Source organism: Triturus cristatus, chromosome 12 (genome assembly GCF_964204655.1).
Source record: "Triturus cristatus chromosome 12, aTriCri1.1, whole genome shotgun sequence".
NCBI lineage: Eukaryota > Metazoa > Chordata > Amphibia > Caudata > Salamandridae > Triturus > Triturus cristatus.
In genome coordinates, this window is record NC_140595.1 from 192315938 (window position 1) to 192327945 (window position 12008).

Consider the following 12008-nt stretch of genomic DNA (forward strand, 5'->3'; position numbering starts at 1 on the left):
GTGAATATAAATTCTGTAGAATTTTTTCTACAAAAACTCTGAAAGACAGGGAAGGCCGTCTCTTGTTGTGGCTCCAGAGACTTAAGGATAAATATGAAGTAATTTTCTGAGGTAGAAAACTTTACTTCTGGCCGTTCCCACACAGCCTCAAAACGCAGTAGTGTACAGGAGTTACCTACTCCTTCCTTAAAAGAAGAAAATGTCTCTGACTATGACATCTGCCACTTCTTCTTCTTTGAATACTGCTGTGTCGCCCACGAGACATAGTTCTCAGGCTAGTGAGGTTTTCAACTTTCCAGTTTTTTCAAAGATGGCTTCATCGTCTACGATGGCTCCGTCTACGATGGCTCCGTCTACGATGGCTCCGTCTACGATGGCTCCGTCTACGAGGGCTCCGTCTACGATGGCTCCGTCTACGATGGCTCCGTCTACGGTGGCTCCGTCTACGGTGGCTCCGTCTACGGTGGCTCCGTCGACGGTGGCTCCGTCGACGATGGCTCCGTCGGCGATGGCTCCGTCGGCGATGGCTCCGTCGACGGTGGCTCCGTCGACGGTGGCTCCGTCGGCGGTGGCTCCGTCGACGGTGATTCCGTCGACGGTGATTCCGTCGACGATGGCTCCGTCGACGATGGCTCCGTCGACGATGGCTCCGTCGACGATGGCTCCGTCGACGATGGCTCCGTCGACGGTGATTCCGTCGACGGTGATTCCGTCTACGGTGATTCCGTCTACGGTGATTCCGTCTACGGTGGTTCCGTCTACGGTGGTTCCGTCTACGGTGGTTCCGTCTACGGTGGTTCCGTCTACGGTGGTTCCGTCGACGATGGTTCCGTCGACGATGGTTCCATCGGCAATGAATCTTTCGATGGTGGTTTCCGTCGACGATGGTTCCGTAGACGATTCCGTCTACAAAGATCTCTTCAATAGCCTTCTATGCCTCAGAGCCCGTCGACTGCAGTCTCATCGGTAAAAATAAGGGTTTAAAAAAGACGACTTCTGCACAGAGGTCATTAAAAATCCAAATCTCTTCGACATATACAGCGACTACTTCGTCCTTTGCTGCTGTTCCTTTATTACCATTACCACCGAGTACTTGACAAGAAAGGTCGGGTGAAGTTATATCGGTGGAGGATTCCCGCCTTCCTTAACCATTGTTTTACCACTGACTCAGATCAAGATTCAGAAGAAGGTTTAGCTGAATCGGTTGTGACAACTATAATCGGCGGTTTTTCCTTTATCACCACAAGTGTCTGTGGTTCCGCTTACTCCAGTGGTGCCAACAACTATATCGGAACCGGTACCGGCTCCAATACTTTCTGTGGTAATACCTACAGTACCGCTGAGACATTCTTCAACTCGGACAGTACCTTCTCATGATACTGAAGAAGAAGAAGAAATTCCTCAGGACAGGGAGGATGGTGAGATTCTCGATGATGGTGGCGATGATGATGATGATGATGATGGTATGGCGGAGTGGGATAACTATCATGCCCAAACACCATCTCCCTCTCCGGTGCTACCTGGTGACTCACCACCTGTTGATATGCAAGTTCCACCAGTTAAGGGATAGGACAGCACTAACGTTCAAATTAACGAAGGATTATTTCCTGTACGATTTCAAAGATCAGCCTGTTAAACAAACACATACAATCCCTATAATCGAATTTATTGGGGAGGAAGGCAAAACGATTATGGAGGCCTCATAGTCTTCCAGCACGGGAGCTAGATTGGAGAAAAAGGTACAAATCACCATTAGGAGCACCAGCGTGCCTCACTGGTCAAGCGAAGCCAGATTCTGTAGTCACACAGGCACAGCAACGCCGGGCTAGAAACCCTGCATCTACGATCACTGCACCACCTGATCGTGGTGGATGTCGTTTGGATGCCATAGGGTGAAAATTCTCTTCGATGGCTTCCACCATGGTGAGAGCGGCTAATGCTTTGGCCATCCTGGGTCGTTAGGACCGTCAAGTATGGGCGGATATGTCAACACTAGTTGAGCAACTGCCGGAACCGTCAAAGACCATGGCATATGACGAAGAAGAGGTTTTATTCGGAGATCAGGTGGATGAAGCTCTCCAATCGATAAAGAAAGATACAGATACTGCTCGCTCTCTGGGCACATTGCAATTTTGATAACAACCCTTTCGGGGTGCACGCGGACGCGGCACCTCCTCTATTTTCGAAGAGGAATCAATCGATATCGACCTTATAACCAGGGTTCAAACCGATATTCCTCTAACCAACAGCAAACTTCTCGACAGCAGTCTTCCAAGACTTACAGAGGAAAATCCTCTTACAAGGGTTACACTCCTAAGAGACATGACTTCCATTAGTCCCAGAAAATTGGAGATCGAATCTATCGGTACTATTTTCAATGGTCCTCCATACAAGGAACCGTTGGGTTTTGGAAATTATAGCAAGAGGTCACACTTTGGAGTTCATCGAATTCCCTCCACCCACACCACCTACCGGACTGCCACCGGCTCATATCAAAGAACTGTTACAACAAGTTCAATTTCTATAACACAGGGGAGCCATAGGAGTAGTACCAAGATTTCAAAAGAGGGAAAGGATTTATTCCCGATTCTTCCTTATCACAAAAAGGAAGGGGGAATGGAAGCCCATTCTAGATCTGAGGGCTCTTAGCAGGTATCTAAAGAAACATTATTTTCGTAGGCGAACGCATGTAGAGATCTTGCGATTATTTTCACAAGGTGATTTCATGGAAACAATCGACCTCCAAGATGCATATTTACATATCTCCATACTACGACAACATCGGAAATTTCTTCGTTTTCGAGTGGGTCGAGGGGATTTTCCAGTTCAAAGTTTACCATTCGGACTGCGCTCGGCCCCTCGAGGGTTTACAAGGGTGCTAGCCCCTGTGGTAGCGTCCTACGTTCCAGGGTGTTCAGATCTTTCCATTTCTGGACGACTATCTCCTAAAATCACAATCGAAAGTTCAACTTCTACAACACACACATCTTTGACAGGAGGTGTTTTCGCACCTTAGGGCTATCCATAAATACCACAAAGTCCCATCTACTGCCTTCTCATCGCACGGATTTTCTGGGAGCAACTTTAGACACAGTGTCAGCAAGGGCACTTCTCTCCCAAGACCGTCTTCAAAAAATTCTCCGACTGGTAACCCTTATCAGATCAAAAAGACCCGTTTCTGTAAGAATATTGAAGTCCTTTCTGAAAATGGCGTCATCATGCATTGCATTGATCCCTCATTACAGATTACAGACACGCCCCATCCAAGGAGTACTGGATGTCCAAGAACGCCAGGTTACAGGTTCTTTGAACGATGTTGTAAACGTCACAGATCGGATGAAGTTGGCGCAAAGGTGGTGGACGCAACCGTTAAATCTAACGGAAGGCATTTCTCTTCTGACAATAGTACCAGACATGACAATAACAGACGCCTCTCTGGAAGGATGGGGTGCTCATTTGGAGGTTTTATCAATAAAAGGAAAATGGTCAATATGTCAAAAAAAAAAAAAAAAAAAAAAAACCTGGCACTTCTACAGGTTGGATCTCATGGCTATATATTGCTGGCTCTCAAAGCTTTTCATCCTTTAATCCAAGGAGAATCAGTCCTGATACAGACAGACTATACAACCTGCATGCACTATATAAACAAGCAGGGCAGGATAAAATCTCCGAAACTGTCTCGACTAGCTCAGTCGATTTGGGATTGGTCTATCAACCATCGCATCACGATATGCAGCAGTTAATCGACCGGGGGTATCCAATATCCTGGCGGATTCCCTGAGCGGGTCCTCCTCATCGACCCATGAATGGGAGTTGCATCAACCAACTCTATAGAGGATATTTCAACGATGGGGTCGCCCACAGCTGGATCTCTTTGCCACACTAGAGAACCGGAAATGCCGAGATTACGCAAGCTGGCTTCCCCACAAAAGATCTCTGGGCAATGCCTTTTGATGGACTGGTACGATCTGTTTGACTACGTTTTTTCTTCCCCCCAATCCCACTCGTACCTCGAGTTTCTGTGGTAGATGCGGAGGCAACCTTGCCATCTACTTCTATAGCCCCCTGTTGGCCTCGGCAGGCATGGTTCTCAGAACTACTCCTACTGTCTCAATCCGAACCAATCATTCTACAGCCTCGTGCAGATCTACTCACGATGGACAAGGGGAAAATTGGTCATCCGAATCCCTCCTCACTGAGCTTATCAGCTTGGAACCTGAGCACTGTGAATTTGCCCATTTGGATACTCCACAGGACTGTAGAGACATTTTAGCGAGGGCGAGGGCGCCTTCTACGGTGAAAATGTACAAATTAAAGTGGAAAAGTGTTCCCCACTGGTGTGCATCTAATGGGGTGCACCCGTTTTCACTCCACACCAGAACAATTGTTACCGTTCTTCTTGCATTTAGCTAACTCCGGGTTTCTCTCATGCAACCTTTAGGGGTTTTTTCTGGCGGCAATTTTCCGTTTCCGTCAGGATGGTTCAACTTCCCTTTTGTTTCTTCAAGGATTATCCATCAATTCGTCTAGGGGTTATTTTGCAAATCTCCTCCATTGTGGCATCTGAACATCGTATTGGCTCAACTAATGAGACCACCGTACGAACCGATTCACAAGGTCGAGTTGTAGTATCTAACATGGAAGGTGGCTTTTCTTCGGGCGCTAACGTCTTCACGTCGCGTCCGTGACATTCATGCATTTACAATAAATCCACCTTTTTCCTACAGTTCAAACCAGATTCTGTAGTATTGCGTACAGATCCAAATTTCTTGCTGAAGGTGCCTTCAGACTGTCATATTAACGAACCAGTGATTTTAAGAACTTTCTTTGCTATCCGCAAACTCCTACGGAGCAGAGATTACATTCCCTGGATGTGAAACTAGGTTTAACATTCTACATCAGCAGAACGGCTGCTTTACGAAGGATTGATCAACTATTCATAGTTTATGGACGCTTTCACAAAGGTCGTCCAGTGACGAAACCAACTATTGCACGTTAAGTTTCAGCTGCCATCGTCTTCTGCCATCAAAAGGCAAACAAGCCATTGCAGTCACCAGTGAGGGCTCACTCCACCAGAGCAATGTCTTCCTGAACTGCTTTATTTGCTGGAGTGCCTTGGCATCAGAGCTGCAGAGCATCTACGTGGTCGAGCAGACACACGTTTACAAGACACTATTGCTTGACAACTTTAAACGAGGAGGATGCTGCAGTTGGGCAGGCAGTGCTTCGCAATCTTTTTAAATAAGATGAGCCTCTTCCTTCCCTCCTCCATATTGTTTCCATTTATAATTGGCATAATGATGCATTTATACTGTTACAGTTATTCAGTACTGTCCTATGCATAAGAAGATTGATTGTCATTACAATTTCGAAGCTGTGTGATCATGGAAACAATGATATTGTTACTGCTAGCTATTCTATATTCAAGCATGTGAATCTATGAAAGACACCCCAATACTGGAGAAGAACAATTGTTACTTACCTGTAAACAGGTGGTTCTCCAGTATTGGTGTCTTTCATAGATTCACATGCGACCCTCCCTCCTCCCTTCAGAGGCTCTCTTCTCCTCATACACTCTGAGTCACTATGGTGCTACGAAAATCTGAGGTGAGGAGCTCTGAGGAGAAGGTTCTAGAGAGGAGCTGGCGCCTGATTGGCCGGAGTTCGGACTAACATAATGACAGAGATAGACTACGAATGTCTTTTTTCTCTTTCCATGTATCTCTATGGAAATTTCATATAGGGACATTCTTGATGTTATTACTTACTTATATCTCTGTTTTATATGATTACTTATGTATATGTGTATATATATATATATATATATATATATTATGGCTGTATATATTGCTATATTATTTACCGTGGGACTCCCACTCCGACGACGGGGAATATTCAAGCATGTGAATCTATGAAAGACACCAATACTGGAGAACCACCTGTTTACAGGTAAGTAACAATTGTTCTTATTTACATTGAATACCATCCCCCTTTTACTAGGACACTCATCTGACCTTTTAAAGTGCCTCCTTTTTGTTACCACTTCTCATGTTGTATAACTTAGTTACCATATCTTGGTACAATTTTTCCACAGGCAAACTGTCCATTCATACTCCTGTGCTAGGACACCAGTAGTTGCTACAATGTCCCCTGCAGTAAGTGCAACAACAGCACTCATCAAAATCTACGTGGCCCCATCACTAGCACTCTTTGCCCCGCCCCCATTTAAAATGATTTCCTACCTTGGATTACAATTCAACCACCCATCTCATATAGCTATCTCTTTGTTCACGAGTCTTTCATGACAAATGGTTTTCAAGGCTGCACTGCAGCCAATTCTCTCGAATGATCCAAATTTCCCAGTGCCCAAATACAATACTCAGTAAGATGAGTTGGGGCAAACAAACACGTGACTCACCTTTAGTAAAACTCTTTCCTGTGGATACTGAACCTAACCGCAGATTGCTCGCCTTAGAATACTCGCTAGGCACCAGACTGGATCTGGAGACTTTTCTACAGCATTGCTGCAGCGCATCACTGGATGGTGTCATGTAGCTCCTTGTTGGCTCTGTACTGCCCAGGAAGTGGTGGAGCAGAGTTGCATATTAGTACCAGCCATGTGCGCTGATATCACTTTATTGTTTATCTCTTTCTGCGCCCTCTGACGCGGAGTGTGAATAATAAACTAGCAAGAGTAACAACCTTCTCTTCTTTCCCAGTCCTTTACCATCTGAATAGCAACTTTAGACAGCAACACTCCCACCTCTTGGGAATGGACAGGTGTTCACCGGAGTTTTGCTGTGATGACGGGGGAATATTTGCCAGGGCAAAAAGAAAAGGCAGGGCATAGCCATGTTGAAAGGTTTGAAAGACACATCTGCCGGCCATTATGGATCGCCCATTGGGAGGAAAGGATGGATCCTGGTCCTCACTGGATGGGCGTGTGCCTCTAAGGGAAACCTAAAGTGGATTGATGCTGTCGCAGCAGTGGGAGAGGAAAGGGAGGGTTAATGACCTTGCTGTCCCACTCTTGGGTCCACAACCTAGACGGGACTGGGGTGACTGCTGTACTGGTTGGGGAGACTGCATTTACCTATAACCCAGCCCCCTGCAGTAGCCTCTGAACTTTCTGAACTAATGCAGGAACGTCTTGGCAGGGGTCAAGAGACGCAAGAGAGTGTCCCATGGCTCTACTAGCTTTAAAGTGCGTCAAGGCAGAATCTGCCTTTTCACCGAAAAAGGTGTGAGCCACAAAAAGCATAGTCATCTCCGGAGAATCCTGTGGAATTCAGCCATGCATGTAGGGGAACACAACATGGGTGCCAACTCTCCTCCCCAAGCAATCTGTAGTATTTAGGCCAGTACAGATCACATATTTGGTTGCATCCTATGGATTGTCTGAGCTAGGAGAGGCCCTAGGGTCTCAAATGGCATCTGGCAAGAGCTCAATAGCCATGTCCTTTAAAAAACATATGTAGCAAGCAATACACATACAACATTTACAGATCCCAATGCGAAGCTAGCAGAGTAGAACATATACTTGCCTAATGCCTCAATCCTCTTGGACTCACTATCTGGAGAACTCAGCAGAAAGAATTGAGATTTACCTTATTGGTTGAAGCTTGAGCCACAAGGCTTTCCAAGGCTTCAGTTCATCTTCTCAACACCCACTCTGCGGTCAAACATCAGACGGCCCTCTTTAACCTTCTGACCACAGACTCCCCTGACATCCTCTGCCTGACCGAAACATGGTTTTCCTCTGACTCCCTCCCTGACCTTCTGGCCATTCTCCCTGACTCTCATTATGCCCTCCGAGCTGATCGTCCAGCAGGCAAAGCCGGTGGTGGAGTGGCGATGCTCATTCGCTCTTCTCTCAAATTCCAACTCCTCTCATACCCTCCTATACCTAATGTCGACTATCTGGTGGCTCGTTCACTTAATCTCTCAGCGCCTCTCACTGTTGTTCTTGTGTATCGTCCCCCCCAACCCATGTCCTCCTTTGTTCCTTCCCTCCAAGACCTCTTGGCCACACTGGTGGTCAATAATTCCTCGGTCCTTCTGCTTGGCGACTTCAATTATTGGCCAGGCGATATCAGGGAAGACTCCTCCTCTAAAGACTTTTCTGCTACCCTCCATTGTCTTAATTTCACACCCTATGTCACAGCTCCCACTCATGCTCAGGGTCATACCCTAGACCAAATATGGTCCACTTGTTCTAATATTTCCTCCCTTCTCATTTCCCCTTGTGTGTGGTCGGATCATTTTAACATCACGTTTTCCATTTTTTTCGGCATGGCCTCTAAGCCCCCACTCCTTAAAAACCTCTTAGCCCGAAACTGGAATTTGATTGATCTCGACGCCCTCACGCGCACATTGGCCTCCTCTGCCCCGGCTCTTAAAGATCTCTCTCTCGATTCCCAAGCTGAGTCCGTTCGCATCTGGCTCGCTTCTTCTTGCGATCTAGTCGCACCGCTCAGAAAAGTAAAAAAGGTTCGTCCTTTCGACGCTCATAAATGGTTCTCTCCTGAGCTTAAAACGCTCAAACTTGATCTCAGGCGGTCGGAACACCTCTGGAGACGTAACTACAGTCCATCTCGGCGCGTCAAATACAAAACACTTCTTTCGGATTACAAAAAAGCGATACTCGCAGCAAAAACTTCCTACTTCACTGGAAGAGTGGCTTCAGCTGTCAATAAACCTCGGGAAATTTTTTCCCTGGTTCATGCCCTAGCCACCTCCGATCGCTCCACTTCCGGCCCCGTTCCTTCACAAACCCTTTGCTCCTCACTCAATGATTTCTTCATTGATAAAATCATGAAGATCACAGCCAATATTCCCTCTGTCTCTCAACCTCGCCTTGTTTCTCCCTTCCCCCCTCCTCTTCCCTCCTTTGCCTCCTTTCCTCCCATATCTTTGGAACTATTTTCTAAACTCCTGGCCAAAGTCAGGTCAGATTCTCCTGCCGACTGTGCGCCAGCCCGTATCCTTAAAACTCTATTCACCAGCTGTTCTGCCCCCCCTCTTGCTCTTCTCAACTCTTCTTTGACTTTGGGTTCTGTTCCATCTTCTTTTAAATCTGCTATTGTTCTTCCCATTCTGAAAAAAACTGGCATGGATCCTTCTCTTCCCTCCAACTTTCGTCCTATTTCCCTACTTCCATATCTTGGCAAAATTCTTGAGGCACATGTCACCTCTTGCCTCTCCTCGTATGTTGAGCAGAATGGCCTTTTGGCATCTCATCAGGCCGGCTTCCGCCCGGGTCATTCCACGGAGGGAGTGGTCCTTAGCGGTTCTGGATGAGCTCAAGGGGAAAGCCGATCTTAACCTCCCCCAAGCCCTGGTCCTCCTCGATCTGTCCGCTGCATTTGACACGGTCGACCACTCCATCTTGCTCGACCGTGTCAGATCAGCTGGTATTCGGGGGGTGGCCTTTTCCTGGATAGCATCCTTTCTCCGGGATAGGTCCCAGGCGGTTCATCTTTCTGGCTTTGCGGCCCCCTCCCGCCCGGTCACCTGTGGCGTTCCCCAGGGCTCCTCTCTTTCCCCCTTACTCTTTAATCTTTATATCCAACCCCTTATCACTTCCCTTCTTGAGCTTGGAGTCTCTGTTTATAACTATGCCGATGACCTACAGCTCATTTTTGATTTATCCTCTTCTCCTGTTTCTCTTCCTAAATTTTGTTCCACTTTAGTTTTTATTTCTGAGTGGATGAGCGCTAACCATCTGAAACTCAATCCTGATAAGACGGAACTTGTCCTCACTGGTGGTCCTTCTAACCCTTGGTCCCCTGCACACTGGCCCCTTTCTTTTGGCCCCCCTCCCTCACCTGTCCCTTCGGTCCGTACCCTTGGCATCAAAGTCAGTCATGATCTTTCGATGCATAGTCAGATTAGCTTGGTCGTCTCCTCTTGTTTTTTATCCCTTCGTCTTATCCGGAAGATCTCTCGGTTCTTTTCTACGGATGCCCTTAAAACCATAGTCCTGGCCCTTGTCATCTCCCGCATTGACTATGGCAACGGCCTGTACGTAGGCATTCCCGCCTTTCAATCACGCAGACTTCAGGCCATTCAAAACCAAGCTGCTCGCCTCATTCTTTCCCTTCCCAAATCCTCTCACATCACTCCTGCCCTTAAAACCCTTCATTGGCTTCCTGTTCACTTCCGTTCTTTTTTCAAACTGGCCTGCCTAGCCTTTCAGGCCCATTCCCGCTCTGCCCCCTCCTTTATCTCCTCTCTCATCTCTCCCTATGCACCTTGCCGCACTCTTCGCTCTTCTTCTCTCTCTCTCTTACACATTCCTCGTTTCCGCAAATCCAGGACCGGAGGCACTCGCTTCTCGGTTTTGGCTCCTCAGCTCTGGAACAGTCTTCCCCTCTCTATTCGCTCCATCCCCATTTACTCCCATTTTCGTAAAGCTTTAAAAACCTTTTTTTTCTCTCAGGCTTTTTCCTCCTTGTCCTTCGGTCCGATTGATGTGAGTCCTGATCAGGTTTCAGCGCCAGGAAGCCGCTTGGCCGCAGTGCGCTTTATCAAATACTTTTTTCATTTCATTTTTCAAGGTAGTATGTTTAGTAAGAAAATCAGGGTCAACACTCTGGTCTTTGATGCCTGGCCACCTGCCTCATCCCCGATGGGCAGGAACAGGGCTTTAACCAAGTGCCATTTAAGGTATCGGTGAGGACCTTCCTAAAGAAGAGCAATGGCTCAGATGTGGCTTACCCTGAGTGCAGAATTTACATAAGGATGTTCATTTTAGTCTCGACTGAAGGCAGAAGTAAATATAGAACCTCAGCTGCCGGCCGTACCAGTACTGCACATGATACACTCTCTTCCATTGGGGCGGTATCAAACCCATCGGCCTCCTGTAGATCCATGTACAAGTTGTCATCTGTGTAGTAAGGTGGGAGAAAACTATCCTCCTTCCCACCATCACCATGTCCATTCGGGGTGTCCTTTGTTTACAATAAGAGCCAAAAAGAGAATGGAGTCTCCGCTGGAGTGTGTTGTCCACCCTGGTAGAGGCACTGGGTTAGACTTAGGCTTTATGGCGACTGATTGTGCTTTTGTAATCTTGTAGCACATCACTCAAGATCGGGCCTAAGTCAGTTCAGTGTCAGTTCGGTGCCTGATATTGGAATCAGCACCGGATCCTCTTCTGGCACCAGTGGCTTCTGTATTGTCATTGACATGGAAGGGCCAGCACAGGTCTTAAAACTGGAATGGAATACTGTACTGGAGTCGATACATGGCCTAAAGCAGGTCTCAAGGGGTCAGAAGATGGCGGCTGAGTATGTGTCCAAAGGCAGTACCCGACTGGAGGCTCTGCAGATTCTTGGGGCATGAAAACACCAGGGGGAGCCGAAATAGCACAAAAAATCTGCAACATGACCTCCTTCAAGGCCTTCATCTGCTGTGGCGTTGCCGTTGGCCGGGGACCAACCAGGAAAATTCGGGGAATCAGCTCCATGACTGGGTTAGAGAGAGATACAGACTAACATCATGATGCCCTTGTACCTTCTCTTACGAAACAGACTGACAGAATGGAGTTGAATCCCACGTTGATTTTTTATGTTTGTGGTTGGACTTTGATTTCAACTTATCAGAGAACTTCACAAAGTTGATTGCTCACAATTAATGGCCCTAAGAGTGGTACCAAAACTGCACTCGTGAGTTGGAGCAGAAATGTGACTAAAGCATGGGCCACTACTTCATGCAATACAATATGTTCGGCCACGCACAGCTTCGTTTCTTGGGCCTGAACTGCCTTTAGGTGCATAAGTGCACATTTATCACATGACTTTGAGCAGTGGCCTGAACCCACACAAGACAGGCACATCTTGTGCGGATTGTGACTGACATCTGTTCTCTACAGTAATAGCATGGTTTAGAACCTGTCTTTTTAGAAGGGAATATCATTCTTCAGCGCACAAGATTTTGTTTAGAAGTTATTGGAAGGCCGATGAAACAGGGCGTGAAACTCCAGCTCTTCATCAGAATGAACAGAAAGA

The 12008-nt window shown here is 47.0% G+C and overlaps 1 protein-coding gene across 1 annotated transcript in view; it reads right to left on the reverse strand.

Annotated features, from left to right (window-relative positions):
- Window positions 1–12008, reverse strand: part of CALB2 (calbindin 2) — a 170292-nt gene that overhangs the window by 48223 nt on the left and 110061 nt on the right. The gene's annotated exons all lie outside the window — the stretch shown is intronic.